General features: G+C 43.0%; 1 protein-coding gene across 1 annotated transcript in view; it reads left to right on the top strand.

The window, feature by feature from the left end:
• Positions 1–298: 298 nt before the first annotated feature.
• Positions 299–8,060, top strand: part of MPP7 (MAGUK p55 scaffold protein 7) — a 140,307-nt gene continuing 132,545 nt past the window's right edge. The window contains exon 1 of the mRNA XM_054171197.1: positions 299–407. The gene's annotated coding sequence lies outside the window, so the exon portion shown is untranslated. The remainder of the gene's footprint in view (positions 408–8,060) is intronic.

Raw genomic sequence — 8,060 nt, 5'->3', positions numbered from 1 at the left:
GGGGTGGGGGGGGTGGGGGCAACCCCCAGAGCGACCACAGTCCGCACAAGACCCACACCACTACCCGCTCCCACGGAGCCCTCGCCGCCCGCCGTCACACGACCTCAATGGGGCGGGCCGCTGCCTTCCCCTGAGGCCAATCGGAGCCCAGCTCTGAGCGGTCCTCCCTCCTCTGGCCAATAGGACACGAGCCTTTCCTTGGCGTGTGTCTGTGTACGGAGTGGGGGGTCGGGTTGGGCCTGGCTGCGGCCGTTGGGCTCCGGAGCCCCGCCCCGGTGGGAGGGAACCGCCGGGCCCGGCCCGGCCCAACCCAGCCCAGCGGCGGCGATGGGGAGCCGGGGTTTGCGGCTCCGCGAGTAGAAGAAGGCTGGGGTGCATCCGCTGCAACACTGGAGGCCCGGCTACAGGTAGAAGACGCAGCTCCGCGGCGCGCAGTGGGCGAGAAAGGGCCGTGCCGCGCATGGGGGTCCGTGGTTGGTTTGGGGCCCCACGTTCCCTTGGGACCGGGCGCTGAGCACCACGGGGCCGGGAGGCTCGGAGAGGTGCGGCGGGGTTGCGCTGTGCTGGCGGGATCGTGGCTTCTTGGCTGGCGCATGAGGGGATGTGGCAGGTGCCGGGCTTCGGGTGTGTGTGTGGGGGGTCTGTACCCCCTGCGCTGGGCGCCGGTTCCAAGATGGCCCCCACCCCCCGAGCAGCCGCTGCCGCCGCCCGGCTGAGCCCCTGGCGTGTGCGAGGCGCCCGGGCGGCGGGGGAGCCCCGTGGGACCGTGCCGGGGTTTCCTTTGCGCAGAGGCAGCTCCCCCGACCCCCTGCAGCGGTGGTACCGTGAGAGGAGGTCTTGGTCTGCGCCCGCCGGAGGCAGGCCCGGAGCCGAGACCTCCCCGCGGTGAAATCCGCCCGGTGGGGAGAGAGAGGGTGGGGGAAGAGGTGGATTTAATCGCGGCGGGTGCTTGGGCTGTGCCTGGCGTTTAAAACCTGCCGGGCTGTCGGGAGCAGCTGGGGAGAGCGCGTTTAGAGCAAGCACTGGATGTGACTGAGCCATTCGGTGACATGAGGCTATGTAACCGGGCTCAGGAGACCCAGTAACTTCAATTTACGGCTTATCGGTTCCGTGAGGTTCTGTTCCCAATTGGCCGAGAATAACTTAATTCACATCTGAAACCAACTCTTTACTGACTTTGTTAATGTCTGTGCTTAATCGGTGTTGAGCAATGAATAGTGTTATTAATTTGGCGTTTTGCCTGTGAAGAATGTAAATTACATTTGATGTTAGAGAATGGCTGAGCGCCAGTCTTTGCACACTACTTCTGTGCTTTCATCTCTAAATTCCTAGCTTCATTTTATTAAATCTGTATTTATAGCAAGCTGCATTAACAGAGCTTTTTCTAGATTTGATTTCTTGAACATCCCACCACATCTTTGCCTTCCCTATAAATAAATAGGGAATAAATAGCTTTCAGTGGTCTCTGGACTTCTCCCTTTTGAAGAAGGCTGAACAGTCTCAACAGTGACTGGCATCTTCAGTACTTCAACACTTGTTTTTTGACAGTTAGGCCTTTACAATGACGTTCAGAACTCTTAAATCCAGAGCCTCCTTTGAATGAGATACTTTTGCTTAAACCTGTATTTTGTAGGTGTTAATTTAAAAATACAGAAATGAGAGTTGTAATATGAGGTATTGTCTATCCTTCAGGTCCCTTTTCTGAGGGATGTTTGTTTCTTGGCTGTATTTACAGAAAGATCTTATTTAAGTTACAGCTAGGTTACTCACTAAAATAGTTTGCTCTAATTGAGATATATATTGTCAAATATCTAATCTCACTTAGAATTAACATTAATATTTTGCTAGATATCACTGTTTGGATTGAGTAAGCCTTTTTGTGTTCAGAATGAGTGATTGTATATAGCTTCTCAATGCTGTCTTAGAGCAACAGTTAATTTAGGTTTGGGCTTTTAATCTGGTAGAGGTGGGGAATGAATGAATGAAACTCATTGCCTTGAGCTGTGCCTGTTTATTCACCAGAATGAAAAGGAGTGAAGCAGTAACCTAAACAGTGAAAAGTTGACTTAGATGCTTGCAGACTCAGAATAGCTTTGGACTTTAATGTGATTGTGTTTAGATTTTTATGTGTACACTTAAAAGCAGGCAGAGGAAGTCCCAGAGCTGCAGATTGCTGTCAGCTGGTACAGTACATCAAGGGAATGTTGATGGATGTTTACTCTGTTCTTGCTTTCTCTTTACGGCATCCAGTAGTAGTCCTTATTAGAGACAGGATGCTATTTTAGATGAATTTTGAACCTCAGCTCATGTAGCATTTCTGGGCTTGTACTGAATATTTTCTGTGTAGTAGCATGCCATTTTGAATTTAAATTTTATATTAGGCAGGTGACAGAACTATGAATTTTTAAGACTACAGTGTAAAAATCAATAGTAAGTGTAGAGAAGGCAGGCTAACAAATACTTTGTTGCTTTGGATGCTCATTTGCATTTTTGTTAACTTCTGTAGAACAGCCCAGCTCCTCATAGGAAATGGTTACAAGTATATTTTCTAAGTGGTGACTTCCAGTCCTTTCCCAACTGCCTTGTGGGAGTACTGTCCTTCTCATGAAGATGTTGTTGGAATCTGCAGCGACTCCCATCTGTTCTTATGATGTTGTAACATTGCTGTTCACTGAAACTCCAACAGTACTTTGGCTTTCTTGTGGTAAATCTCTGGGGTTTTTTTGTGGTGAGCACCTGGGCACCCGTGAATCTTTGGTGTATCTCTAGCATATGGAAGGGAACAGAAGGAATCTATAAAAAGTAGTTCAGTAGCATCTTCCCTCTGAACTGGTTCATCAGTGTTAAGGTTGATTGTAGAACTTGCTGTGATTGTAAGTAAAAGTAGGAAAAAATCCAGTCCTGCTGCTAGCAAAGTATTAGTTGTCTTCTAGAATATCTTTTGGAAAGGTGTTGCAGTGAATTAGGTAAGATTCACCATCTAGAGCATGTGTATGAATCATGAAATCTACCCACATAGTTGTGCCAATGCTGTTTAATTCCAGCCTGTTGTTTGTGCTCTTCCTGACCCCACCTCCTGAGAAGTTTTCATCCTTAAAGAACCAGAAACACTAGCAACCAGGAAAAGATGCAGTACGTTAACTTGTCCCTTCTTCATTGTAGTCCTGGAAGCACATTAACAGAATTCATTTGTACCTGCTTTCAGTGGATTGTGAGTATTCTATGTCACAAGTGATACTGTGCTTGTCTAACGCAGTGCTATTAAAGAAGTAGAGAGAAAGTAGGCATTACTTTTACAGTGCAGTGTCCTTAACATCCTTTGACAGTTCAGATCTATTTCTGCCCCATGTGCTGTTGACTATGTGGCATGTCTGAGAACAGCTCTGAGTTTGTGTTTGCATGTGTTGCAGAACCATTTTGAACATCACTGTGGTAAAGTTCTTTGACAAGTGAGTTTCCAAAGACTGATAAATGATAGAGACACATGGACATGCTTTTTCAGATAGCAGCCTTGTATTTAGGGAAAAAACAGCAGAAAGCAAAAATAGTGCATGTCTTAAGATGCACAAAACCTTGCTTTGATGTTCTAGAATATCTATATTGATTGCACTTAGCTACCAGAGAACAGAGCTCAAATTTTCCCTCCGCTTTGGAAGGCTGATAAGTTCCACCTGTCTTAAGCACTAGCATTTTAAGCAGGCTAGTTTTCAGGATTCCAGGTTTTGTCCTGAAAATGTTTTATCAATCTACATCATGAACTATGGGTAGAATCAACCTGGTCTTCCAAGATCTTGGCCTGTTCTTTTTAGCTCTGAAGTAAAGATGAGCTGCTAATGTAACAGTTTCAGTGTATTTAATCTCTTGATCACATCCTGTTAGTGTGACCAACATCTTGGGTTTTGTTGCTTTTCCATTCAGCTGTAAAGGTTAATGTGATCTCACTATCACTGTTCTTATGTTACTTGTATGAAAGAACAGGTCAAGTTAAAATCCAGCCTAGACAGTACCTCCTTAAAAAAATATATATAATATTTTAATGAAAGAATATTGTACTAGAAGTAAAAAATAATAATAATAAAAAATCAATCTTTAGCAGTTGTTTGCTAGCTTTAAAGAAAAAAAATAATAATAATTTGAGCTTTCTTAGTTCTCAAATCATGTGCAGTGTAGTCAGTGATGTCCTGAAATGAACTCATTGTTTACATCCTCAGTGACATCAGTATTTAAAGGTAATCATTGAACCAATCCATAAACTGTAACTACAAACTATGAAATTGTTGATGTGCAATGTGTTGGAGATGTGAACATTGTAGCTTGCAGTGTGAAGAGGAGATGGTGACATGCGAACATAGAACAGAAAACAGCAAGATGGGGCTGTTCTTTCTGTTTTGACTGTTAGGTGCTTGTTCTACATATCACAGGGCTGCTGTCATTATGTTTCTCACATGTTAACATTTCTCCTGCAGTTTATTGCCAAGAGGAGAGACTGGGTGTTTCCAGTTTGCATGAGACGTAAGCAGTGTGTGATGCCAGGTGGAGTGTTGAAAAAGGCATTTGCCGAATGTCAGTGTGCACAGCTAGTAATGTTTTTTTTAGGCTACTGCTGGCTTTCTGAAGCAGAGTGATGAGCTATCATGAAGCAAAAAAATTAGCATCTTCACTCCAATCATAGTTAGAAGTGCCTAAAGGATTTATGTGGACCCATTAAGTGCAACAGAAGAAGACTTACACCTGAAGTTTTGTACCAGAACTTGCATATTGTATGCATATGAAATGTGATCATATGTGATGTCTTATGGATGTTTATGTTAGGTGAAGCTTACCTGTACCCATTTTTAAAATAATTTTGCTTAATGACCAGTTTGTCCAGAACAACCATGGAGGCAGAACAAAGGTGCAACTTAAAATCTTCTCTCCCCCCAGCTTCAATTTCTCCCTTCTGCCTTTTCTGATTTCTGCAGGGCTTCATAGAGAAACAGTTGTTGGGAAGTTAACTGCTTTAAACTTAATCCCATCTTCAAACTTATGTTCCTAATATTTAAAATAAAGCCATGAAAATATGTAGTATTTCCAGCACTGGATCCATTATCCTGTTACTATTAGCCTTCCCTTTTTCCTTCAGGCTCCATATATTCACAATCTGGAATAATGCACATCTGAAGTCCCTGTTGAAGTAAAGATGATCATCCAGGTAGTATTACCTTATGATTACACTTTTGCCCACCATTGTCTGATACTGGACACACTGTTGCTTGTTCTCTGCAGTTCTAAACAATGTGTGGATTAATAGGGAAGACCGAGAATAATTTTGTCATGGTTATGAAGCTGTGAAATGCTCTGCCTATGAATACATATTCTAAGTTTTCTTGATCATGCATTGCTTTGTTGTCCTGTAAAGACAGCCTCTGTTTTGAGTTGAGAATCACTATTTAGTTATTTCTTCTGGTGTAAATTTTGAACAAATAGGAAAGTGTGTATTGCTAATACAGCAAAGAGTTAATGGTGACTGACTACAAAACATTGCACAAGAATCTGTCTAACAAGTAAGCATAAAGTAAAAGTGTTTCAGTGCTACTGATTATGTCTTGGATCTTGGAAATGTAGACATACATTATATGGAGAGCATAGAAAATCTTTATTGCCTTCGTAATGTCTTGTTTGGTGGACAGAGCTTCTTTATCAAGTGAAGCTGCTTCAAAAGAAACAATGTAGTTTTAGATATGAAATGACAAGCTGATGTTTCACAGAAAATATGCCATGAGTGCTGTCTAAAGGCACACCCTTGACATTGCTAATTACAAATAAGTGGAATATAATTATTTCGCACATTATGTGTGGCCAAATTGGGAACTTCAGCTGGCAGATGAAGATGTTTGTTTTGGGGTTTTGTGTGTGTGTTTTTAGAAAACACCCTGCAAGCTCAGCGGTAGAAGGCCTTGCTTTTTTTATCACAGTCCAGAAGAGCTGGAAAAAACAAGTGGTCTAAAGAAGCAGTCTTAAATTTCCTTTCAGAGGTTTGACAGATACAGTAATGAAGGTTTTCAGTGGTTTAACAGATACTGTGATAGAGATTTTCCATGAATAGCTGTTCATGAGCAGTTAATTGTCTCATTGTGATCTGGGTCATTTGGGAAGTGGTGAACACAGTCAACTTTTGTGTTAGGATTGGATTGAGCACAGTGTGGAAGGGGGAACCCTGAAGCTGCATCATCTTGAGACTAGCAGTGTTGGAGAAGTGACCAAAACCAACTCATGAAACAAACAGCTTGCACCCCTCTTAAGGTGAATAAAGGCTTAAGTCTAAGGAATGCATTGAATCTCTACTCTGCAGGTCATGTCTAAAAATCCTTGCTCCTCCCCTAATGCTCTCCCTCCTACCAGCACAAGGCACAGTTGTTTGCTGCTTCCACCAGGACAAACAGCAGCCCTTTTGTTAGTTGCTTGGGGCGCACCCTGTTCTTGCTTCACTGTTGCTCTCTTGCCATCTCCTAGATCCTAGAGACCCTGAAAGGAGCTTGTTGCTGCTTAGTCTCCAAGGTTAATGGATTCAGTAAGTCTGAGCTACCTCCAGTACATAAATAGCTAACCTGTACCTTCAGTCATGCCAACTTTGACTGGATCTTAAAGATCTCTTCCAACCAAACCACTTCTATGACTATGAACTTAAGTTCTAGCATTTAATTTCCTATGGGACAGGGATCATCCAGTCTGTACCATAGAGCTGTTGTAGGTTTCTTATTTAAGGATTGTTTACTTCTCCAAAGATCCAAATTTGTTACTTGAATAACATCAAAATTAGATGTGCTACAAAGTATCTTGGCATTAAAAGGAAAGGAAAGTACTACAGCCCAGAAAGTCTTAACTGCCCCAACCCAGCTGCAGAGTGTGGCTCCCTGCTGTGAAAGTTTCTTCTGTGTTTGAAATAGGATACAGTGACTTAGACCACCTTCCAGCTGCCAAGACCAGTCTGAGCAGGGGTATCAAAATGGCAAATAAACCTCAGGGGATAAAACTGTGAATGGCATGCTTTAAGTGCACAGTGGTGCCTTTGGTCCTTCATCTGACTGCTGTGAGAGTCATGTGCCTGGGCCCTGAGACCTGGAACAGGTCAGGCAAAGCCAGCCTGGGTATTTCTGAGGGAAGACTATCCATCTTCAAGAGATCTTGAGCATTAAAATGGAAGCAAAAATAACGAGCAGCAGCTGAGTGCTGAGGCTCTTAAGATAGTAGTCAGTCACCTGGCAGACACATTTTTGGAAGGAGCATAGAAAAGACGCACGTTGTCCCTTGTTTAGAGCCATGGCTACAGCTAGCAAATGCAGATGGCTGAATGTTGTCTTGGTTCCCTCTCTTTGTTTCTGCTGGAAGATAACTGCTTCTAGGGAATGGTGGGCATCCTGGCACCCAGGCAGTAGGAGAAACTGTGACTGAAAATAGCAACTTTCAGCTCTGCGACAGTGGAGGAAAATGTCTTCCTGGACAATTAGATCTGGAAGGTTCTGCTGTGAGTACCACAAAGGGAGGGATTCACTGGAGGAAATGGGAGTAAAAGGAGTAGTTTGACAATTGGAAAAAAGTTGAAAACTCTCATTGTGCCAGCTGTAAATGGCTTTTGTTTCCTAGAAACTGTGAAAACTGTTTGTACTGTATTCAAAATGAAATTTTAACTCTTGATTTTGTGATAAATAGTATTCCTTTTAGTTAGGATTTTCACTGAACTTGTTTACAGTGATAAATGAAGACTGTTAAATAGCTTCATTTCAAAAGGAATAAAGGATTGGGATGACAACAGAAGGATGTTAGAAACCAGTATAGAAACTTGGTTAAAATGAAGACTCTGTGGCTGATGTGGCTGTGGAGGAAAAGTTCAATTATTATAGGTACAGAAGGATGTTATAGCAGAGTTGTAAAGTATTTAGGTTTTTTTTTCCTAGGTATCTGATATGAAAGGTAATCATAGAGGTCTCTTCCAACCAAAACAATTCTAAGATTGAGCTAAACAATTGACCTAACAGCACCATGGCCATTAGACCATGTCTACACATTTCTTGATATCCAGT

The sequence above is a fragment of the Dryobates pubescens genome, chromosome 21, assembly GCF_014839835.1.
Source record: "Dryobates pubescens isolate bDryPub1 chromosome 21, bDryPub1.pri, whole genome shotgun sequence".
Classification (NCBI taxonomy): Eukaryota; Metazoa; Chordata; class Aves; order Piciformes; family Picidae; genus Dryobates; species Dryobates pubescens.
The sequence above is the reverse complement of the archived record's forward strand: the minus strand, read 5'-3'. Positions and strand labels throughout refer to the sequence as shown.